The sequence below is a fragment of the Dendrobates tinctorius genome, unplaced genomic scaffold (assembly GCF_039654945.1).
Source record: "Dendrobates tinctorius isolate UK_male_01 unplaced genomic scaffold, ASM3965494v1 ptg000049l, whole genome shotgun sequence".
Classification (NCBI taxonomy): Eukaryota; Metazoa; Chordata; class Amphibia; order Anura; family Dendrobatidae; genus Dendrobates; species Dendrobates tinctorius.
In genome coordinates this window covers 10,276,347-10,302,221 of record NW_027361717.1, presented here as the reverse complement: position 1 = coordinate 10,302,221, position 25,875 = coordinate 10,276,347, and positions in this window count along the sequence as shown.

The window sequence follows — 25,875 nt, the reverse complement described above, 5'->3', positions numbered from 1 at the left end:
CCTTAAAGGACAGCTTGGAGGAAATCGTCGCTGCTGTGGGCACCGGTTGGTAAGGTGACCGGACTGCCGGAAAACATGACAGCTCACAGGAGCTCAAGCGGACCGGAGCCTGGATCCCTCACGGGAAGCCCCCTGATGCTCGGACGCCCGATCGGAAGATTCCAGAGGTTTAGCAAAACTAGGTGCCAACCTAAACCTCTGCCTACACTGGGCCCGCTCCAACCCTCGCTCGGCGAATCGAAGATCAATACGGGTGGAGACAGTGATAATCTCCTCCAGTGTAGCGGGAATCTCCCTGGTGGCCAGAGCGTCCTTCACATGGCCAGCCAAACCTCTCCAGAGTGCCGGAATGAGGACCTTATCTGGCCACTCTAACTCTGAGGCCAGCGTCCGGAACTGGATGGCTGACCATGGACGAGCCCTGTGATAATGCCAGCAGCCGGAGCGCGGTGTCATGGGTGACTCGTGGTCCCAGGAAGACATGCTTCAGAGTGTCCAGGAACCAAGAGGCACTCTGCACCACATGATCACCACGCTCCCACAGTGGTGTGGCCCACTCCAAAGCCCTGCCCGACAAGAGGGAAATAATAAATCCCACTTTGGCCCACTCGGAGGGGAATCGTGCTGCCAGCAGCTCCAGCTGTATCGAGCACTGGCTCACGAAACCCCTACAAGAGGCACAATCACCCGAGAACTTCTCGGGCAGTGGGAGGCGGGACAAAGTCGGAGCAGGGATGGCAGTGGTCACACGGGAGACAGCCTCTGTGGCTGCCTGAACAGCAACCGCAGTAACATCCGCAGCTGAGGCTGGACGCTCGAGAGCCGCCAACCTGCCCTGCAGCTGCCGGATGTACTGCAGCAGTCGCTGTTCGTCCGCCATTACTAGCCAGACCCTGGCACTAGGATAATGTTAGGGCTGGCGGAACACACCAAATTATAAAATAATAGTAGGTGCGTTCGCAGCCCGGGGTCCACCGTGCAGAGGTGGTACACTGCTGCTAGGTAATGGCGGAAGTATATAGCGGCGTAAAAACAGTCACACGTGGGTTACGTCACCCAATGTGAACAGATGCGAACTCTGTTAATGCACAGAGTCGCACAACCGCTGAACTTTGATGGCAGAGCCTGTTTAGCTCACAGAGTCCGGCCAAAAGAGCGCACAGTGTACGGCCACAGAACTCTACCCCAAGGACACGGGGTTAGAGTCCTTCTAGGCCCACTGAGCGCGTGGCGTCGCTGCCGCGAGCGCCGCTATAGACGCTGGCTATGAAGTGGAGCATGTGCACTGAGGCATGCCGAGTCCCTGGTGAGGACTGATGCCTGACTCAACCTCTGTCCTACCTACACCTAAGCCTGGGCGCTAGCAGGCTAGGCTGCACAACACATGCATACCAAGGGTAGGGGTTTCTTAATGAGTCATTCACCAGAGACATTCATACGTGCATACATCACTCACTCCACATAGTCTGTAAATACAGTCTATCCTAGCGCATGGGCGAGCGGCCATGTGAACCTTTTATAGCCACGGGCGTCCGGGACCTTCCTGGCTTCTCGGATGGGCCAATCCGAACATGAGCAGGACCTGAGCACGTGACCCTCGATCTCCAATGGGAGATCACTCCACGGGCATGCTCAGTAGCCCAACATGAGGACTTAGTCCCTGGAGAATCTCGCTGCTGAGCAGCATGCATTGTCATAGCTGTGCCAGAGGTGGCAGCAGCAAGCAAACCCAAGGAGTTGGCCTGGGCAGAGCGCCGGGACGGATGAATCTGCTGAGCAGGCTCCACCGCGGCCGAAGAAGAATGGGAGACCGCCGGGTGCAAGGCTCCGGATTCCCGCTGTGCAGCGGCAGGATCCCGACGCCTAACAACGGCAAACTGCTGGACTGTGAGTAAGATGCAGGCGGAGATGTTATGGTGGATTCAGAAAGTTGTGATGTGCTTGGTGAAACAAAAACAGCATTCATCTCCACTTCCATAACAGCTGTTGGGCTCTCACTCACCTCTACTGTAGTGAGCACACAAGTTGAGATTCTGCTGTTGGAGACCTGGGTGAGAACACTTGCCAAGATAACGGAGGACAAAGAAGCAGGTACTTTTGATGGGACGGCCGATGGTTGGCGAGGCCCGCTAGTCCACATTTTAGCTCAGTGAGATTCTCAGACTAATGTTTAAGGGGCTGACATTGCTATGGACAGCAGAGACACAATGCCCCTTTAAGAGACAGCACCCCCTTGACTGATGTGATGGTACATTCGATTCTACCCTTCAAAAGACTGCTTTGGTTTGCTCTTCCAGCTATGGAGAGGGGAGGGGCTGTTTTCCCAGTGAGTGTTTGGAGCTGGGAGTCTGCAGAAGACTGACGTGAGGAGAAAAACGTGCAGCTTAGAACTGACTAAACCTGTGGGATTGTGTATACCCTTCTGGGGATAACGAAGGTGGTTTTACTGTGCCACTGCGAGGAGCCACGAAGATCTACAAGGAAGGAATTCAGAAGAGAGAGTTCACCGTTTCTAGGAACAGGTTGGGAATCGTCACACAAGGACAAGACCACGTTGCACAGAGCTTCCAGGGAGGACATTGCATCATCTTGCAGAGAACTGCAGGGGGCCCCCGGGAAGGAACTGAGACACCAACTTTACCGTGAGTGTTAACCCCATGTGCGCACATGTTTAGGGCTTAGGATAGGCTGCAATAGACAGAGCGCGGTAGCCGTGTGGCCGAAGGAGCAGTGGCCAGTCAGGCTACAGTTAGAGTAGCATCATACTGTACTTTATTGTATTGTTTTACCTTTTGAAAGAATACACTGATCTGTAATAGTTGGTGCACCGGGCCAATTGTATGGCCCAGCTAGAGAATATCACTTTTGTAAATTGTTTTATGTCATTGCATACCCCTGTTTACACTTTCCTAACACTGCATTCCTTGCCTGTAAATAAATGAACCCTTTGTTGTTTGCACCTCATTTTGTGTTCCATAGTCTCCCTGCATTGTGGTGGTCCCCCGGCCATCGCTTCAAATGCATGTTGATCGTGCATGTGCGGTTCATACATGTAGTAGTCAAATTATTGCAATTTTTGCCTCTACTGAGACGTTTTTGCAAAGTTGGTAGATAACGCAAGTTGAGTCACCCTTTGCAGTCTCAAAAAAGGTCCAGGCTAGGCAACCCTTGCCGACTGTGCGAACTGCAGACTCGCGACTGTGACTGGACACTGCCAGAGTTGTGGCTGAGGATGCAGTGCCAGTCGTGGTTGCATCACTTTGTGTCTGTATGGCAAGCCGCAACGTAACCAAGTGGGATCTAAAACTTCATCGTCATCCTTCATTCGCGTACGTACCAGGTATCTGAGTCTCAACAGGATCACCTCCACCCCCTGGGGTTAATGTCTGGTGATGAAAGTCTGGATTCTGCTCGGACCCAACTTTGTCTGTCCCCGGATCCAACAAAAACAAATTTTGGTCGGTGCAGATGCTTTCCTCCTCTTGATTCTGTGAATCTTTGGAGGAGACTTCTGATGCCCATGGAATAGAATGTGTAAACAGCTCGGCAGAGTCGCTCATCTGTGGTTCCTCACAGTCAGTTGGGCAGTTGGAGAGTTGTGACATGGGGGGAACAAGGGTGATTGGGGTGCCACCTCTGAGGATTGTACTGTGTGTGATGATAAGGTGGAGGAAGAGGAGGAGAGGCTACTTGATGCAGCGCTTGCCATCCACTGGAGCACATGCTTTTTCTGGCCCTCATCTACAAGGTGCGCCGCTGTGTGGCTGCCGAGGAAAGGGAGTCAAGAAGCCCGTCCAGCAACAGATGTTGTCAATGGTCTTTGGATAGTACAAGACGGTGTTTGCTCAGTAACATTACCACCTAACCCACGTACACCTCAGACACCAAGCCTATTCCCCCTTCCACCACAACTTTGTTTTTTCCCACTCATGTTGGATCTAGCCTTCCCTTCTTTTAACCAGCTGTTTCACAACCCCAAGCCTAGACATGTCAGTCACCTGTCTCTAAATTAACAATCATTATTTATGTGCTGAGATACTGTATCTGGACCACAAAATTGGCACAAATGATTTAGATTCTGAAATGTTGCCTGGTATCTAGTCCACACAGTTAGCACAAACAATTTAGATTCTGAAATAGGGCCTGGTCTCTATCCCTCACCATTAGCACAAACAATTTATATGCTGGAAGATTGATTTCAGACAGAATCTTATCTATCTGAACTATCTGACAATAAACTGCCTAGCTAACTATCTGACTACTTGTAGAAGCAAGAAAAACCAAAAACAGGCAAAGATGCTTACCTGTCTAACTAGGCCTCAATACAAATGCACTAGCAGGGTATCTGTACAATGACAGTATATACAGAGCACCTGTGTATAATATCACCTGTGATCACTATATTACCTGTACACTATACACTATTTACAGAGCTCTGTTGTGAGTTCATTTTTCCCTTCACCATTGAGGGCTGATGAACTCCCTCCTCTGGTGAAGGAAGGTAGTGAGGCTGATTATCAAACACATGGGCAGCTAGATGATGACTGGGTGGCTGGAATTGAGGACTGGATATAAGGCTGCCGACGCTCTTCTTCCTGGCTAGTGATTTTCCTGCTGGATTCTAGGAGACCAGTCTGATTCCTGCATCTCAAAGCTAAGTTTTCTGCTCTTCTTTGTACTCCTCAGTTTTGTTTTTGTTTTGCCTTGTTTTTTGGGAGTTCTGCCATCCCCGGCCGGGGGTGAGCTGAACTCCATTTTTGTCTCTGATCTGTTGATATTTTGCTCTGTCTTCAGAATATACCTGAGTGCTGATATAGTCTTTTGAAGCCTAGCTACTTCAGGGCCTGTTTTTCCTATCAGTCGGTTGGCTCATTTTGATAGGGTTTTTTGCAGATGGCAGACAGCAGCTTTCCTATCCTGTCCTATGTAGTTAGCTTGGGCCCCATCATTTGCTCAACCTATCTTTCTATCTGTGTTAGTGTTTTCATCTTGCTTCACCGTCATTATATGTTGGGGGCTGCCTATTGCTTTGGGGTCTGCTCTGGGGCAGTTTAGTTTTTCCCCTTTCTGTCTTTAGGCTATATAGTTCTCCGGCTGTGATCGAGGGGTCTAGGGCACCGTAGGAACCCCCCACGGCTACTGCTAGTTGTTGTGGATAGGTTCAGGGGTCTGCAATCCGATAGCTGCCAACCTCTCTGGTTTTTCTGGACTTAGCTGGTATTTTGTTTTTTCCTCCTTCGGTGACTCATCATAACAGAGCTCCTGTGTATAAAGTCACTGGGGAATTCCTGTATTACCTGTACACTGACACACTGACACTATACACTGTATGCTATGTACAGAGATCCTGTGTATAATGGCACTTATGGTAACATTAATATTGTGGGTTTGTTTTTTTACTAATGATCAGTATTGTAGTATTTGGTCACTATATGGTGGTAATATGTAGTCTAGTCATGGTGTGGTGTTATTTATTCCTTCTTTGTGGTATTATTTGGTCACTATGTGGAGGTTATTTGTAATCTGGTCATGGTGTGGCAGTATTTCTTCCTTGTATGCGGTTTTCAGTAACTATGTGGTGGTAATATGTGGTCTGGCCATCGTGTGGTGGTATTTGTTCCCTGTATGTGGTATTATTGGTCTTTTTAAAAAATGTGACACATTCTCTTAAAAAAAATAAATAAAATTATACTTAAAAGAGGATTGAATATTTTAACAAATGTTTAATAGGTTAGATAGAGTAAGGCCCTGCCAAAAGAGTCTACCTATCTTGGCAGGCTGAAAAAATCTTTTGACCAAAACAAGAGCTGATGTCTATGTATGTGTGCATGTATGCATGTGTTTGATGGGAACTGTGTGATTGGTAAGGATGTGATGCAGAAGTGGAGTTTTCCCAAGAGTGAGTGTAGGGACTGTGGAAGGTTCTAGGGGTGAAGGCGGAGCTGGGATGGAGCCTGGGTGGATTCTCAAGGGGGCTGGAAAATTTTGTTAGTATGGGCCCTGAAATTCCTAGAGGCAGTCCTCTCTGAGTCTTCCCCTTTGACTTATGTTAAAGTTTGGAGCGCCTTCAAATCATAAGACGTCAGGGAGTTGTTAAAGAAACCTGAAAAGCCTGAACATATGAACAGATATACATGAAAATGGAGAAAGCCATAATCACCAAAAATTGATATTTAAAATAAAAAGGTTTATTGGTACAGAATAAAAGCATTCTAAAATACACATCAAGGTCAAAAAAGGTGAAATACGCGATAAGGAGAGCAGGTAAACACCCAACAGCCAGGTAGCAGTAAGCATATGGCCCAAAAGATGGCCACAAGCTGGATTCAGATAATGAGCAACTATTTAATGACTTGCAGTAAAAAAGACACCAATAGGCATACATAAGAGAATGTGGTGCGGTACATAATCAGTAATGGAAAAGATACAATCACATAATGGAATTGAAACCGAGAAGAACATTCTATAAATAAAGTACCAGTGCAAGAAAATAGGCACAGCTTATGATGGCTCTGTTCCCTGGTCCTCTTAGAATTAAGCAATTCATAGAAAAAGTGGTCTATTTCTATTAATAATAATAATAATAATTTTATTTCTATAGCACCAACATATTCCGCAGCACTTTACATTACCGAGGGGACTTGTACAGACAATAAAAGACATTATAGAATAACAATAATCACTTAAACAACAGGTATCAAGAGGAATGACGGACCTGCTCCAGAGTTACAATCTATGAGGAAATAAGGGAGACACGAAAGGTGGATGGTAACAATTGCTTTCATTGTTCTGACCAGCCATAGTGTAAGAATCGGGTGTTCATGTAATGCAGCATGAACCGGTTATCAGCCAGTATGTGTAAAAGTACAGACCCAGAGGGCTATTAAATGCATAAAGCATGTGAGAACCTGATATAAGGAACCTGGTTATGAAGAAAATTTTAAATGGGCAACTTAGGGATAGTTAGACAAATGTGTTGAGGCGGAAGGCCAGTCTGAAGAAATGCATTTTTAGGGCACGCTTAAAACTGTGGGTACTGGGGATTAATCGAGTTGCCCTGGGTACTGCATTCCAAAGAATTGGCACAGCACGTGAAAAGTCTTGGAGACGGGAGTGGGAGATTCTAATTTTTGAGAATGCTAATCTTAAGTCCTTATCATAATGGAGGGCACGGGTAGGGTGATAGACTGAGAAGAGGGAGGAGATGTAGTGTAGTGGTGAAGCATGGAGCACTTTGTGGGTGAGACTGATAAGTTTATAACCAGTGTAATGACTGGCACAAGGTAGAGGCATCGGTATAACGATTGGCAAGGAATATGATCCTGGCTGCAGCATTCAAGACAGATTGGACAGGGGAGAGTTTGATAAGAGGGAGTCCGATTAGTAGAGAATTACAATAGTCCTGACTAGAGTTGAGCGACTTTTGGTTTTTTAGGGTCGCGTTTCGTTTCGTGAAACCCGACTTTTCCAAAAGTCGGGTCGAGCAAGATCGTCCGATTATAGGGAAAAGTCGGGGTCATCCCGAAACACGTAACCCAATGTTAGTCAATGGGGAATAAAAGTCGGCAGTGAGAGGAGGACAGGAAACACACCTACAGTGCCCATTTGAATGCCAAAAGCATCAATTCTTCTTACTTAAGCTTGTCAACCTTAATTAACTTCATAATACAAGTTACGCACTGAAAAATGGGGGTTATTTGGCTAAAGTTGTGGGGGGGAGGGCTGGCTGCAGGTTTTCATGTGCCCTGGGCGAAAGAGCGCCCCTTTAACACATACCACAACTCATCATGCTCCGATACGGCAGAGAAATAGCGGTATAGTACAATGAAAAATACCTCACTTTTTACATCTCATGACGAGGCCCATCTATTTCTCCATACAGAATCATTGGTCCCATATAATGTTTGAAACAGTATATGATGAGCTCCACATAATGCTACAGTATATGTTGGTCCCCATGGATGAAGCTCCACTGTCTTATGGGCCCAAATAATGCTCCAAACATAATGGGCCCCATTTCTAATGCTCTAGTGTATAATGGGCCCTGTAAATGCTGCTCCAGTGTCTGATGTCCACCTTTGGAATGTTCCAGTGTATGGTGGGCCCCATCTATCATTCTCCAGAGTATAGTGCTCCCCAAAAATTGCTGTCCCAACATTGAAAACAATCAAATAAGTCTCCTCGCTAGGGAATCCCTGTACTTGTCTGGATTCCTCGTCGTCCCCATCTTCCATCTCACTGCACAGTATTTCAACTTTGCAAGTGCTGTGATCCTGAGCAAGCAGGGGGGGCCCACTCGTTGGCGACGGCACTGGCACAGGGCCCCTGATAGTACGGTGGTGTGTCTGATGGCGGGTGGGCCGAACCTGCACTTTCATCTGCAGCTTCCTCTTTGTCACCGTGTAAGATGGAACTGTATATGGGAAGGGTAACCTGAGTTTCATCAGGGTCAGATTCAGGTCGTGTAGCGTGCGAGGGGAATGTAGTGGTCTGGGTCAATGTACCAGCAGATTCATCGAGCAGTGGCTGGGCATCAGTGCACTTGTGTCGCCCCCAGGAGTACGGTCGCCACAGTGGCATTACCTTCTTCCTAGGGAGTGTGATGTCATGCTGGGGAGCAACGAACGATCTCTCTAGCAGGTTAACTGATTGGGCGGTGTTATTCCCACGAGTCATGACCCTCCAAACTGCGTTCATGAAGGCAAAGTGTTTGTTTTACGTGGGCAGTATGGTTGCAAAGCTGAACCTTAAAGGAATGTCCAGAAGTGCACCACCAGGAGTGGAGCCTACGGTTAAATTCGACTCCACCTGGGAAACCTCAACCATGCCAGCTACAGAACAGATGCACACATTGCAAGCTTAATTCCGTTAACGAACGAGACTCCGTCATGCCCCGCGGTCCGAGTCCGGCTTACTAGAGGGACACGTGAGGCTCTGGCACATGAGATTGGCCAATAACTGGTGTGTCATGCCCTTACATGTCCGTGGCTGCATGTGCGCTACACTGAAAAGGCCAGCGTTTGTCGCTTACAGGTGCAGATAACCCGCTGAACAACGTTAGTGATGGGGATCACTGATTACAATTATTACCCGCGAACAATGATTTCCCAGTAAGTGCAGGTCAACCGCAGTTCCGGAATTAGGCCTAACCGTCATTCCTGAAAAAATGAAAAACTTACGTGTGCAAACCACAGGTGCTGTAGCTTGCTTAACAGCTCGCCAGCCGTTCTCACGCCCAGTATGGATTACACGTGATTGCACAAAGGTGAGAAAGGGTACCGTATCCCCAGATAACATGTATGGATAGCGTACACATTCAAAATATGTCTATACATCAGGAGGCAGGCTCAGACGGTGTTAGGCCCAGTATGGATTGCACGTGATTGCACAAAGGTTAGAAAGGGTACCGTTTCCCCGGATAACATGTATGGATAGCGTACACATTCAAAATATATGTCTATACATCAGGAGGCAGGCTCAGACGGTGTCAGGCACAGTATGGATTTGACGGCCCAGACTACACAGCGGAGGAGCAGGGAGAGGTAAAGATTGCAAATGCTGGGGCCCTGCCCAAGCAAGGGGGGCCCACTCGTGGGCGTCGGTACTGGCACTGGGCCCCTCATAGTACGGCGGTGTGTCTGACGGCGGGTGTGCACCACCACCGTCAGAGACACTTGATTGCACTATGAAGGACCCTGTACCAGTGCCCGTGCCCAAGAGTCGGCCTACCCACCTGTCCAGGGCAACGGCACTCGCACGGTGTCGTGCGCTAGGTGGTGACCCCGGCCATGGGGGGGGGAGGCAGCACAGTTAGGGAGTTTTAGAAAGTGGCATATGTTGATGTTGGACATTCAGCCATTTTTCTGTCACCCTATGTGTCATCAGGGGAAGGTGGGACAAAATCCTTGGAAACCCATGCGTGGTTCATTTTAATGAAGGTTAGATCATCCACATTTTGGGTTGACAGACGGGTCCTTTTTTCTGTCAGGATTGATCCAGCTGCACTGAAGACTCTTTCCGATAGCACACTTGCAGCTGGGCAAGCGAGCTCCTGTAAGGCATATTGTGCCAATTCAGGCCAGGTGTCCAGTTTAGCGGCCCAATAGTCAAAGGGGAATGACCTGTGTGGGAGAACATCGATATGGGAGGAAAAGTAGTTTGTAACCATAGTTGACAACTGCTGTCTCCTGTCACTTTCCATCGATGCAGTATTACCAGTTGTGTGAGCGGTACTTGAAAAATCAGTCCACAACATTGTCATGAAACCCCTGTCTCCAACGCCACTTCTGCTGTGTGCACCACGAACACCTCTGCCAAGCTGCCCCCCGGCCCGTACGGCTCGTGTGAGAACCATCACTGCTGCTGTGTGCTGGGAATGCCTCAAGCAACCGATTTACCAGAGTTGCTTGTTTATTAGCCAATATTAGGTCAAGGTTCTCCTGTGGCATGATGTTTTGTAATTTGCCTTTATAGCGTGGATCCAGGATGCTGGCCAACCAGTAGTCGTCATCGTTCATCATTTTGGCAATGCGTGGGTCCCTTTTTAGGATCTGCAAGGCATAATCTGACATGTGGGCCAATGTTCCCGGTGTCAATGATGCACTGCGAGTGCTGGTTGGAGGAGCACTTTCTGGCAAATCCACATCCCTCCAGTCACGCACAAACCCTGTACCAGACCTTGCCACGCCAACATTTTCACTTGCCCCACGAGATGCATTCTCCTCCCCTAAGTAATCATCCCCATCATCCTCCTCCTCTTCTTCCTCCACCTCGTCCAGGAGAGGTCCCTGAGCAGACAATGGCTGAATGTCATCAAGGATTCCCTCCTCCTCTTCCTCCTCATCAACATTGGCTGCAGACGCCTGCTCCTTAAGGTGCGTCAAAGTTTGCATGAGCAGACGCATAAGTGGGATGCTCATGCTTAGGATGGCGTCGTCTGCGCTTACCAGCCGTGTGCATTCCTCAAAACACTGAAGGACTTTACAGAGGTCTTTCAGCTTCGACCAATGCACACCTGTCAACTCCATGTCTGCTCTCAAAGTGCCTGGCCGTGTATCCTCCCACAAATGCATTATGGCCTGCCTCTGCTCGCACAGCCGCTCCACCATGTGCAGGGTGGAGTTCCACCTTGTTGCAATGTCGATAATGAGGCGGTGGTTGGGAAGGTGGAGCAATCGCTGCAGCTTCTGCATACGAACGGAGTGTACAGGCGACCGGCGGATGCGCGCGCACAGTCTTCGCACCTTCTGGAGCAGGGCTGTTAACTCCGGATAATTTTTGAGGTAGCACTGCACCACCAGGTTCAAGGTGTGAGCCAAGCAAGGTATATGGCTGAGTTTTGAAAGGGCTATGGCTGCCACAAAATTACGGCCGTTATCACTAACTACCTTGCCTGCCTCAAGATGTACACTGCCCAGCCATGACTCAGTTTGTCGCTTCAAGTACTCGGCCAGCACCTCGGCGGTGTGTCTGTTGCCCAAACACATCATCTGCAACACAGCCTGCTGACGCTTTCCACTAGCTGCTTGATAGGGGGACACATCGTGTGCAACAGTGGCAGCTGCAGATGGAGTGCTCGTACGACTGCGCTCTGTGGACGAGCTTTCGCTTCTGGAGGAGGAGGAGGGTCGAACGCCTACAGCCAACTGTTTCCTATACCGTGGGCTAGGCAGCACTGTCCCACCACCGCTGTCTCCTGTGGACCCTGCATCCACCACATTAACCCAGTGCGCAGTGATGGACACGTAACGGCCCTGGCCATGCCGACTGGACCATGCATCAGTTGTGAGGTGCACCTTTCCGCTCACTGACTGCTTGAGTGCATGGGCAATGCGGTCTTTCACATGATGGTGGAGGGCTGGGATGGCTTTGCGAGAGAAGAAGTGGCGACTTGGTAGGTCATAGCGTGGTACTGCATAGGCCATGAGTTCGCGGAAAGCTGTGCTTTCCACCAACCGAAAGGGCATCATCTCAAACGAGATTAGTTTGGCAATGTGGGCGTTCAAACCCAGTGTACGCAGATGAGAGACTGAGTACTTTCTTGACCTACTCATAGTGTCTGGGAGGGTGAGCTGGACTTGAGAGCTGCATATGGTGGAAGTAGCGGTGGACAGGGCGGACTGAGAGAGGGTTGATGATGGTGATGGAGTTGGTGTTCTTTCTGATGGCCTAGAATCAGTCTTTCGTTGATATAACAGTGGGATTCCCTGACTGCTGTGGCCTTGCAACGACACCTCAACATTTGCTGCTGTGCTAACCGGTGGGCTTACAGTGGGGGAAACAATGTAGCGTTGCTGACTACCTTCGTTGTGATCAGTTGCACATGTGGCACTTGAGGTTTGGTGTTGTGTCCATGCTTGCAAGTGCATGCTGGTTAAATATCTAAGCATGCAACTGGTATTCAAATTTTTCAGATTTTTCCCTCGGCTAAAGGTCTTTGCGCACTTCTTACAGATAACCTTGGCCTGATCATGAGGATTTTGGTCAAAAAAGTGCCACACTACACTCTTCCTACTTTGGCAGACATTTTGCGGCCTAGCACGCTGTGATCTTTTGACCCTCTGGACAAGCTGTCCAGCAACTCTTTTGATGTTTGGAACCTGTCTTTGGAGTGCTCCGGGCCTGCCAGAAAACAGCTGTTGCGATGTCAATGTCTGCTGTGGATGCTCCTCATCTGAGCTATTGGAAGCAGCACCCTCTTCCCCCAATGGATGCCTATCTGGGTCAACAACTGGGTCATCCATCACCTCCTCTTCTATGTCATGTGCACCTTCCTCTGTGTCACCGTGTATGGTGGTATAGTGTGCGGGAAGGGGCACTTGAGTCTCATCAGGGTCAGAATCTGGCTCTGTACACTGCGAGGACAATGTAGTGCTCTGAGTGAATGTACCAGCAGAATCATCCATCAGCGGCTGTGCATCAGTGCACTCCATGTCACATTCATCTTGGCCTGGGTAATTCACCATTTGACTTGATAATCCAGGCATGGTATGTGAAAACAGCTCCATGGAGTAATCAGTAGTATGGCCTGCGTCATCCTTCAATCTTGGTTGGGGTGAAGGACACAAGGAAAGGTGTGGTTCATGAACATGAGCCTCCAATGACGACTCAGTGCTTTTACTTTTTACAACTGAAGAAGAGGAGGCGATAGAGCTGGAGGCTGAGTCAGCAATGTAAGACAAAACTTTTTCCTGATGCTCTGGCTTTAAAAGCGGTTTGCCAACTCCTAGAAAACTAAGCGTTCGAGGCCTTATGTAGCCAGACGATGACGCAGGCTCAACACCTCCTGCATTCGGTCCTATTTTGCTCTTGCCACTACCATCAGATCCACCACCAACACCATCATTACCAGCTGCCAACCCCCGCCCAATTCCACGGCCTCTTCCACCAGCCTTCCTCATTTTTGGTAGAAATGTAGACAAAATCCAACAAACTATATAGTAATGTAAAACAAGGTACAAGGTGTCTATAGGACAGGGGAGATTTTGAATTTCTGCAGACACTTGTGGACACTGGACACTTTTGGATTGTGTGAGGCCCACTGATATCTGAGCGCTATGTCACAGGCTCGATGGCACAGCTGTGACAAAAGTGACGAGAGGATAAGGGAGATTTTGAATTTCTGCACACACTTGTGGACACTGGACACTTTTGGATTGTGTGAGACCCAATGAATATCTGAGCGCTATGTGACAGGCTCGATGGCACAGCTGTGACCAAAGTGACTAGAGGATAAGGGAGATTTTGAATTTCTGCACACACTTGTGGACACTGGACACTTTTGGATTGTGTGAGGCCCAATGAATATCTGAGCGCTATGTGACAGGCTCGATGGCACAGCTGTGACCAAAGTGACTAGAGGATAAGGGAGATTTTGAATTTCTGCACACACTTGTGGACACTGGACACTTTTGGATTGTGTGAGGCCCAATGAATATCTGAGCGCTATGTGACAGGCTCGATGGCACAGCTGTGACCAAAGTGACTAGAGGATAAGGGAGATTTTGAATTTCTGCACACACTTGTGGACACTGGACACTTTTGGATTGTGTGAGACCCAATGAATATATGAGCGCTATGTGACAGGCTCGATGGCACAGCTGTGACCAAAGTGACTAGAGGGTAAGGGAGATTTTGAATTTCTGCACACACTTGTGGACACTGGACACTTTTGGATTGTGTGAGGCCCAATGAATATCTAAGCGCTATGTGACAGGCTCGATGGCACAGCTGTGACCAAAGTGACTAGAGGATAAGGGAGATTTTGAATTTCTGCACACACTTGTGGACACTGGACACTTTTGGATTGTGTGAGGCCCAATGAATATCTGAGCGCTATGTGACAGGCTCGATGGCACAGCTGTGACCAAAGTGACTAGAGGATAAGGGAGATTTTGAATTTCTGCACACACTTGTGGACACTGGACACTTTTGGATTGTGTGAGGCCCAATGAATATCTGAGCGCTATGTGACAGGCTCGATGGCACAGCTGTGACCAAAGTGACTAGAGGATAAGGGAGATTTTGAATTTCTGCACACACTTGTGGACACTGGACACTTTTGGATTGTGTGAGGCCCAATGAATATCTGAGCACTATGTGACAGGCTCGATGGCACAGCTGTGACCAAAGTGACTAGAGGATAAGGGAGATTTTGAATTTCTGCAGACACTTGTGGACACTGGACACTTTTGGATTGTGTGAGGGCCACTGATATCTGAGCGCTATGTGACAGGCTCGATGGCACAGCTGTGACAAAAGTGACGAGAGGATAAGGGAGATTTTGAATTTCTGCAGACACTTGTGGACACTGGACACTTTTGGATTGTGTGAGGCCCACTGATATCTGAGCGCTATGTCACAGGCTCGATGGCACAGCTGTGACAAAAGTGACTAGAGGATAAGGGAGATTTGATTGCTTTTAAAAAAGCAGTTTGCAGAGCAGTGGGTAAACAGCAATGCCAGCCTGTCAGGAAGCCTTAAAAGGCAGCCCAACAACCAACACCACTGATATACCACAATATAGCCTCCCCTTGCACTGCACACACAGTGACTGGTGTGTTGTGCAGGCCAAATCGCTAGCAGCAGAAGCAGTTTTTTTTTCTTCTCAGCAGGACAAAAAAAAAAAATTGGGATTGCTTTTAAAAAAGCAGTTTGCGGATCAGTGGGTAAACAGCAATGCAGGAATGTCAGGAAGCCTTAGAAGGCAGCCCAACAACCAACACCACTGATACACCACTATATAGCCTCCCCTTGCACTGCACACACAGTGACTGGTGTGTTGTGCAGGCCAAATCGCTAGCAGCAGAAGCAGTTTTTTTGTCTTCTTCCCTGCCTAACGCTCTCCCTACAGAATCAGCAGCAACCTCTCCCTATACTGAGATCGGCAGAAGTAAGATGGCGGTCGGCGTGCACGCCCTTTTATACCCCCTGTGACGCCCACCAAAGCAAGCCAATCACTTGCATGCCCTTCTGAAAGATGGTGGTGACCCCTGCCTATGTCATCACGTTGCCCACAGTGTCCGTGGATCCTGATTGGCTGAAAAAGAGCGCAAAACAAACTTTTGAAACGCGACTTTGGCGCGTAAGTCGCCGACCTCGTGGCCGACCTCATCCTAGGGTCGGGTTTCGTTTCATGAAACCCGACTTTGCCAAAAGTCGGCGACTTTTGAAATTTTTCGACCCGTTTCGCTCAACTCTAGTCCTGACGAAAATGAATGAGAGCAACAGAAAGAATTTTTGCAGAGACGAAAGTAAGAAAAAGTCGAATTCTAGAAATGTTTTTGAGGTGCAGATGTCAAGAGCGAGCCAGTGATCGAATGTGGGAGGTGAATGAAAGCTCGGAATCAAGTATGATCCCAAGACAGCAGGCATGTTGCTGGGGAGTAATGGTTTTCACATGTCATTATATGAAAACAAGCCATAGCAGGCAAGATAAGTAGATGCAGAATGCACAGATCATGTGTGTGGGGGAAGGGCTCGCCTGTCACCAGTAGCCCCTTATATATATGAACAGATAGTAGTTTTTACATAGAAACTAGTAGTTTTTACTTAGAATTTAGTATGTTCATTCTTTTGATTGTTTTGTTAGCTCTTTTTCACGTGAGTTTTGAAGCTGACTAGTTCTAAACCTTAAGGAAAAATTAATCTCTAAAAACACTTCGTATGAACAGCAAAGTGGATTTCCTATTGAAATAAATTAGAAGAGTTTTCCAAGAGTTTAAGCAATTTTTGAGGAACATTTTGATGAATTTTCATTTCAAAAACGCAAAAAAGAAAACCCGTCATTATGACCTTAACCTCAGTGTGTTTACAGTAGACACTAACATGTTTCATAAAGGAGGATTTTATATGATCATAATGCCTCACTCATTTTAATATTCTTCTACATGAAAAAGCTTTTCCCACTTCTATTTTTCTCATATTGCCTTGTTTTATTAGGTTGTGTTTGTTATTTGTGGTCTTTTGATTGACTTGTATGTTAGAATCATCTCTATAACAACTACAACTAAAAGACTTTATTATCATATCAATAATAAACTACAAAGTTTTATCCATTCCCTGGAAAATACAATCTGGAGGGTTTCTTTGGCGATGTCACAGAAGTTAACAAGAGATAGTATCCAGATTTCATCATCTTCAGAATGAATCCCATAGAAGGAAAACAAACAAGATCAGAAGCTTAAAAAAAAAAAACCCTGAAGTGGAAATTCTACCAGATGGTGGGAAAGAAAAATGATCAAGATGTCAAAGTGAAACTCCACCTTGAGGCTACTTTGAAAAATATAATAGAGAATTGAATAACATGTAGTTCTATAAGATAATGTAATTATCATAATGATGTGCAAGCCTGGCCGCCCCACCAGTAGACGTAGAACAGCTCATCTCTGTTTAGTACCCTGCCTGAGTAATGGTGGACTGCTGCAATGCGCTGGGGTTCTGATCAGTTCTTTAAAAGGGAACCTGTTGCCAGGTTTTTCTCATGTACAGTGGCTTGTGAAAGTATTCATCCCCCTTGGCTTTTTACCTATTTTGTTACATCACAACATGTGTTTACATATTTTTGTAATCCTATTTGTGTGTGATGCATCAGCACTAAATAGTCTAAAGTCGGCGACGTGAGAAAAATATAGACAAAAATTACATTTATGTTATCAAATAACTAAAAATTGGCATGTGCATATTGTGGTGTAGTGACCACTGTGTCCGCTAGGGGGCGCTGTGTGGGTGTCCCAGGACAGGCGTATAAGCATTTCCAGTGTCCTGATAGGTGTAGGATGCTGAATGATTGTAATGTATCTCAAGGTGGGTGGCCTTGAGATGAAGACTTGTGTATGTGTTGATCAGCAGTGATACTGCTGAGGTTTCGTGCCAATGGGTTAGGGAGAGCTACCTACAAATCCACCCAGGGGTGTGGCTAGAACGCCATAGTAAAGAATGTCTGAATGCTTGTAGGACCTGTGATGAGGTCATAGCCATGTGACCCGGTGGGCGTGGCTACAGACCATATAAGGTAGCCAGGGTAGGTCACATGAGTGAATGCTTGGACCCGGTTGGTCCGTTGTGGAAGGTCCTGCTGGGAGATGGGGCTTCCTGCCTGGCGGCACGTGAATGCTGTGAGTAATGGCTGCAAGTGTCTGAGAGTTCCCAGAGGAGGGAATGACCGTCTGCACTGAGAAACAGCCATGAGGTAACCCTGACAGCAAGGGGATATAACTGTGAAGGCTAGAGAGCCTGTGTACTGGACATTGCACAACCCGTATGACTACAGGATAAGCAGAGTGAAGCTCTGTCATGGACGCTATGCTGTTTATATGAACTTTCTGTTGCTGTTCCTGGTTTATGATGCCTAATAAACCGCATGGACTGTTGGAGTTATATTAAGAAACCTGTGCCGGATGTGATTTATTAGCTGCCAAGCGAGTGTCCCCAACCTTGAATGACAGCGCTACCTTACAATATGTAACACCATCGACGTAGCCAGTTGTTCACCTGCAGAATCTTATTCCACCTTCTTGTTCCATGGCCATCCACTGGGAGGATGGAAGAGAAGACCACCTGCGCTCCCAGTTCTTTCACTTTCTTGCCTAAGTCTTCAAAGTCTCTGCAGATGGTTTCCAGGTCGTTTCTTGCGGTGTCATTTGTCCCCACATGTAGTAGCAGGAATGGGTAGTCATCTGTAGGTCTGAAGAGTCTTGATATCCTGTCAGACACATCTTTAATTTTTGCACCTGGAAGACAGCACATTTCTCTTGTAGTTATATCCGGTCTGCAGATAGCGGCCTCTGTTCCTCTCAGCAGGGAATCCCCCATGACCACCACTCTCCGTTTCTTCTTCACAACATTTTTCTTTCTCCATCCAGGAGGACTCTGAGGGCGTACAAGGTTGCTGTTTGTTGGCAAAGTCTTATCCTGATGTATTTCTTCATCGTTTTCCTGCGTGAGAGCCTGGTACTGGTTCCTGAGCAGTATGGGTGCTGACTGCCTCCTGATCCTCCTGCTTCTCTGGGTCACATGTCTCCATTCCTCTGTTTCTTCAGGTGCACTTCGAATTTCTTCTCTTTCTGTAACATGAAGAGATAATTCTGCTCTGTCCAAGAACTCTTCACCTTCCTTAATGATCTTCAACGTAGCTAACCTCTCTTCGAGATTTTGCAACTTTTCCTCCAACAGGGACACAAGCTTGCATTTGTGGCATGTGAAGTTTGGCTTTTCCACTGGTAAATCTGTGAACATGTAGCAAGAAATGCAGCTCACCAAATGGCTCCTGGCCTCTTCCATCTTGAGATTTCTTAAAAACGATGAAAGATGAGCCAAATTTCACGCGCCGATAGGCGCGCGGTTTTTCCAATTTCCTCTTTTCAGCTGCAACGGCCAAAACCCAGTGATCGTTGAGCTCGCGGAGACTCTTCACTTATCCCAGAAGGCACTGGGAATATGCAAATGATCTCCTCAAGACTCTTCCCCTGGTTTTCCGATTTCCTCTTTTCAGCTGCAACGGCCAAAACCCAGTGATCGTTGAGCTCGCGGAGACTCTTCACTTATCCCAGAAGGCACTGGGAATATGCAAATGATCTCCTCAAGACTCTTCCCCCTGTGTACAATTAAAGTGTCACATGGTCTGTAAGTATAGAGTGGGGAAAATAAGTATTTGATACAATGCCGATTTTGCAAGTTTTGCCACCTACAGAGAATGGAGAGGTCTGTAGTTTTATCATAGGCACACGTCAACTGTGAGAGACAGAATCTAAAAATAAAAAAAAACAACAGAAAAACACATGGTATGATTTTTACGTAAATAATTTGCATTTTATTGCAGGAAATAAATATTTGATACAATAAAAAAATAGAATTTAATATTTGGTGCAGAAACCTTTGTTTGCAATTACAGAAGTCAGACGTTTCCTACAGTTCTTGACTACGTTTGCACACACTGTAGGAGGGATTTTGGCCCCCTCCTCCATACAGATCTTCTCCAGATCGATCTGGCTTTGGAGCTCCCTCCAAAGATTTTCTGTTGGGCTCGGGTCTGGAGACTGGCTAGGCCACTCCAGGACCTTGAAATGCTTCTTACAGAGCCTCTCCTTAGTTGCCTTGGCTGTGCGTTTCAGATCATTGTCATGCTGGAAGATCCAGCCACGACCCATCATCAATGCTCCCTTCAATACGGTGCACTCATCCTGTCTCCTTGCAGAAAAGGATGGGATGGTGTTCTTGGGCTTGTACTCATCCTTCTTTTTCCTCCAAACACGGCAAGTGGAGTGGATACCAAAAAGTTCAACTTTGGTCTGATCTGACCACATGACCTTCTCCCATGCCTCCTCTGGATCATCCAGATGGTCATTGGCAAACTTCACACGGGCCAGAACATGTGCTGTTGTGAGCAGGGGATCTTTTGTGCCCTGCAGGATCTTAATCCATGACGGCGTAGTGTGCTACTAACGGTGATGTATGAGACTGTGGTCCCAGCTCTCTCAGGTGACTGACCAGGTCCTCTCATATAATTCTGGGCTGATTCCTGACCTTTCTCACAATCACCCTTAAGGGCCTGTCACACTAAGAGATATCGCTAGCAATATCGCTATAACTAGTGACGTTATAGCGATATTGCTAGCGATATCGCTGTGTCTGATACTTACCTACGACTGGCTCCCCCGCTGGTTATCGCTGATCGCGCGAGAACAGGCTGGACTGCTTCTCGTCATCAGCTTCTTGCGGCGCTTCGTGCTGTGACGACGAGCGACGCGTGGAGCTGGGCGGGAGGACGCAGGATCGCCTGGTGTGACAGGTAAGTAGCGATCCCCGTCCCCAGCGATGTCGCTGGTGAGATCTGCCTGTGTGGCAGCTCACTAGCGACCACTTAGCGATGCACCAGCGATCCTGACCACGTCATATCGCTGGTCGGGATCGCTGGTACATCGCTAAGTGTGACAGTACCCTTACCCCATGAGGCGAGATCTTACATGGAGGTCCAGACGGAGAAAGATTGACTGTTATCTAGTGTTTCTTCCATTTTCTAACAATTGTGCCAACAGTTGTTGCCCTTTCAACAAGCTGCTTACTTATTGTCCTGTATCCCATCCCAGCGTTGTGCAGGTCTACAATTGTCCCTAGTGTCCTTAGACAGCTCTTTGGTCTTGGCCATGGTGGAGAGGTTGGAGTGTGATTGATTGAGTGTATGGACAGGTGTCTTTTATACAGGTAACAAGTTCAAAAAGTTAATACAAGGTAATGAGTGCAGAGTTGGAGGGCTTCTCAATGAAAAACTAACTGTGAGTGCCAGAATTCTTGTTGGTTGGAAGGTGATAAAATATTTATTTCATGAATAAAATGCAATTCAATTATATAAAAATCATACAATGTGATTTTCAGTTTTTTTATTTTTAGATTCTGTGTCTCACAGTTGAAGTGTATTTACCATAAAAATTACAGACCTCTCCATTCTTTGTAGGTGAGAAAACTTGCAAAATCGTCAGTGAATCAAATACTTATTTTTACCACTGTATATACACTTTTCCTTTTCTGAAAGGCCACAGAGGCTGCAACACCATTAACAAGAGGCACCACTAACCAAATACCATGAAGACAAAGGAGAACTCCAAACACGTCCGGGACAAAAGTTGTTGAGAAGTACAAGTCAGGGTTGGGATATAAAAAAAATCCCAATCTCTGATGATACCCCGGAGCACCATCAAATCCATTATCATCAATTGGAAAGAATATGGTACTACAACCAACTTGTGAAGAAAGGGCCGTCCACCAAAACTCTCAGCCATGGTAAGGAGGGCATTAATAAGTCAGTGCTTTGTAGAACCTCCTTGACTTTGTCCCTTGGAGATCTCCTTGGTCTTCATGGTGTTGTTTGGATAGAGGAGCCTCTTGCTTAATGGTGTTGCAGCCTCTAGGGCCTTTCATATAAGGTGTGTATATACTGACAGACATGTGTGGCGCCTCCAGGAGTATGGTCGCCACAGTGGCATTACCTTCCTCCGAGGGAGTGTGATGTCATGCTTGGAAGCAATGAAGGATCTCTCTATCAGACAAATACAACACACAGTACAGGTCCCATTCCAGGCCAGCAGAGGGAGCTCTGAACCAAAACTGGGGGAAGAGCTGCTCTCTGGGGGCCAGGAAGGGGAAGTTAGTTCATGTGAGGAGGGCGGAGTGTGTGGAGGAGAGGAGAAGAGCTGGAGGATTGAGCAGAGTTCAGGCTCATTTCTAGCGTGGCGCATAGTTCCGGGGTTCGGTCCCCGAGGCTGTTCGTGAAACTGATGTTCCTGCAGCAGAAACCGGAGGAATAGGAAGCTGTAAATGCTCTGTTCCCACAAAAGACTCAGAGGCACAACAGCAACGTGTGAGCCAGAAGAAGGAGGCTACAGCTGTCTGCCATACGAGGGGGTTCTAAAAGAGAGCAAGCAAGAGGAACTTCAGTGTAACTCAGTACTGCATGTACCTCAGATAAGCGCTAGAGAGGAAACTACACAACCCATCTGCTTAGAGAGATTCATGAGTTGCTTCCAGGCTGGCCAACTCCTGTTCCATCTGTAATCTGGATCCTGGACTGCACTTGCAAAGCATAGTAAAGGTAAAGCAAACTGCACCCTGTTGTGTCATTGCCTTCTTCCTGCAACCCCTTCAGCACTGCTACATCTCTGTGCCTAACACTGCACCCTCTTCCTCAACACCTATTCTCACTGCCCTGGGACTACAGCTCTACCTGTGGGGAGCTATTACATCTTGCTGCCTTATACCATCTGTCCCAGAGGATCTGCCTGCAGCGTCGGCTTAACCCCTTCATTGCCGAGCACCACAGGTGGTGTCACGTATCATCCACTTATAAACTTTAACCAGCCACGCTTAACCCCTTTTACATGGATACCCAGGGCCACGGACTGGGTCACCGCTACTGTGACACTTCCCTCTGAGATACCGGTACCGAGTACCCCACTGCCCTGGCAGGCGATCCATTTTGGCGTCACGAACAGGATTTAAGAAGCCCGGTGTCCCCGGGTCCTGTGTGCCAGAGACTGTGTTGTGTGCCGTAGGCCTATTGCGCCATTGCCGCCATTACCCCGCCACTTGGCGCACTCGGGAAGCCAAAGGGGCGGGCCATCGTGGGAGGAGTCAGCCGGAGAGCGCGAAAAGTGAAGTGCTGCGCAGGAAGAGACCAGCGCGTGGGAAGTGAGAAGCAGAGGCCTGCAGTCCCGGCGTCCCCCGATCATCCAGCCTGCAGAGCGGCAACCGGTAAGCCAGTACAACCCAGGGCCTGGCCAACGTTAACTAGGGGGGAGGAGAATGTCAGGCAAGAGAAGATGCAGCGGTGAACGCCACCGCATCCCCCACAGCGCCGCAAGATGCAGGGGCCAGCGCAGCTGCGGCCCCAATGGCACCGCAGAATTCAGCGGCCAGCGCCGCTTCCAGAGCGCAGCAGGAACAAGCGCCCATCACAGCAGTCCCCATAATGCTGCTGTCCATGCCCTATATACCGGGAGCAGCCTGGTTACCGCAGTACTCAGGGGGGTCACATACCCTGAGAGAATTTAAAGAGAGACTGTGCAGTTTGTTTGAGGTGTATCCTCTGTCTGAAAGCCAGAAAGTGAACATCCTTATTGGGCAGCTAACTGGTGCAGCGCAAAGGGAAGTAAAAGCCTGGCAGGACACTGATAAAGAGACTGTTAAAAAGATCCTGGCTAAGCTAAGAAGCACCTTTGACACCCGCACTGCAGCTGGAATAAAAATGAGATTCTTTGAGTTTAAGCAGAGACCACAGGACAGTATACGGGGCTATGATCTAAACCTGCAGGAGGCGCTTCGAGCCATAAAGCAGATTGACCCAGACAGTGTGAAAGATGGAGTCAGACTGTTAAAGGAGCAATTTATTGAGGGACTCCTATCCAGCACCCACAGAGCACAGCTGCGCATCATAGCCCTACAAAACCCTGACCTAGACTTTGCAGACTTCAAAGACAGGGCTATCCGGGTGCTGCATAAACCAAATGTCAGCAAGCCGTCCAGCGCCCCCTAGGAGCCCAGCGATCACATACCACCAAGAAGCAGCATCTTTCCCTCCCAGCCCTGTGGGGGCTGATGCACAGACTCTGGATAATGATCCATCTACTGAAGTGCGCCTTCAGGTCCAAGAGCTGGCCAAAAGTATGGCTGCACTTGCCAAAACTGTGCAGTCCATGCAGGTGTCCTCAAAGGAGAAGATCCAGCTGGCCTCCAGTCCAGAGTATGTCCCATGGCTAAGGAAGAAGAGGATGCCGCCACGCCGAGGGAGAGACAACGATCGCTATGACCAGGACGGATGTCCCATCTGTCGTCACTGCTGCAAGGCAGGCCACATTGCAAGATTCTGCCACCCTGGGGCAGAGGGCCAACCCCCAGGCATAGGACCACAAGGCCCAAAGAACTGGCGAGCCAAGTATGTTGGAGGGCGACCGGTCTTCCCAGTAGTGATTGACGGCATCCTCATGAACGCTTTGCTGGACACAGGCTCTCAGGTGACAACTATGCCATATATCCTTTACAAGCGGTATTGGGCTGACTCTGAACTTACTTGCGGCCCAAGTGATGAACTGACAGTAGTTGCCAGCAATGGTCAGTCTTTGCTGCAAGTAGGATGTAAAGAGATTACCATTAAAGTGGGGCGAGTAGAGTTAAAATCTCAAGGTCGGATAGTTGTAGACATTAATCGATGAGAATGTAACCCAATGATGACCTTAGGTCCTAATGTGATTGAAAATTGTCTTTCCAAGGTTTTTGTTTTGTTGCAACAGGTAGCCGAGACTGCTGGTTCCAGTGAACAGCGAGTCCTGCAGAAGGAGAGCAAGGCCCTGATGCAAAGACAGCAGGTAGAACTGTCTGACGGAGAAATTGGCAGCGTCAGAGTGAGTGATTCTTTCCCCATTGCTATACCCCCCAGATGTGAAATGTTAATTTCGTGTCGGGCAGCCATCGGCCTCAGAGGAAAGGATTACCAAGCATTGGTAGAGCCAGTGTACTCTGATAGCCAGCCCACTGTCCTGACAGCCAGAGGGGTAGTTGATGTTCGCAAAGGGAGAGTACCTGTATGCCTCTTGAATTGTGGAGAAGAGGAGGCCACAATACCTCGGTAGGTTCCCGTGGCAGAGGCAGACAAGGAGAAAACAGCGTTTACTTCCCCAATGGGTCTCTGTGAGTTCAACTACATGCCATTCGGGCTCTGCACCGCCCCTGGGACATTTCAGCGGCTAATGGAATGCTGTCTTGGACACAAGAACTTCGAGATAGTTCTGTTATGACTTGATGATGTCATTGTTTTCTCCAAGACTTATGAGCACCATCTGAAGCACCTGGCTAAGGTGTTTGAAGCCTTGTCCAACTTTGGCCTGAAAGTGAAGCCTTCCAAATGCCACCTCCTGAAGCCCAAGGTACAGTACCTCGGCCATGTAGTGGGTGCAGAAGGTGTGGCACTGGATCCTGACAAAGTGACTGTCATCCGGGACTGGCAGAATCCCAGGAACCTCCATGAGGTACGTCAATTCCTCGGGTTGGTAGGCTACTTCCGAAGGTTCATCAAAGGCTTCACTGAGATAGCCATGCCTATGCAAAATCTTCTGGTGGGCGAGCCCAAGAAAGCCAGGAAGTGTCCTACATTTGAATGGAATGAGGAACTGGAGAGGTCCTTCACTCGACTAAAGATGGCTCTCACAGGAGATGAAGTTCTGGCCTACCCAGATTATGACCAACCATTTGTTTTGTATACTGATGCCAGCAACATGGGACTGGGAGCAGTACTGTCACAGGTACAGAATGGCAAAGAAAGAGTGATCTCCTACGCCAGCAGGAAGCTTCGTCCCACTGAAACGAACCCTGACAACTACAGTTCCTTCAAACTGGAGTTCCTCGCCATAGTCTGGACTGTGACTGAACGATTCAAGCATTACCTAGCTTCTGCCAAGTTTGCCATCTTCACGGACAACAACCCGTTGACTCACTTGGAAACTGCCAAACTAGGTGCACTGGAGCAGCGATGGCCCGGCTGTGTAACTATGAATTCACCATCAAGTACCGAGTGGGGCACAAGAATGCCAATGCATATGCGCTGTCCAGAATGCCTAATCTGCCAGATGCAGGAGAAGACCCTGAGGCACTCGAAGAAATAGAGTTACCTGCCTTCCACCGTCCAATTGCGGCCCAATGTGCCCAAGGAGTGAGAAACAGATGGTCTATCGTGAAAGAGGCCACCCTAAATCCATTGCCTCATCATGACTGGGCAGAAACGCAGGATAGCAATCCCGCAGTCCACCTGGTAAAGGAGCTACTGTCACAAGCTGACTCACGCCCAAGTCCACATGCTCCTGAAGAAACCCAGCAGTTGTGGAAGGAAAGAGG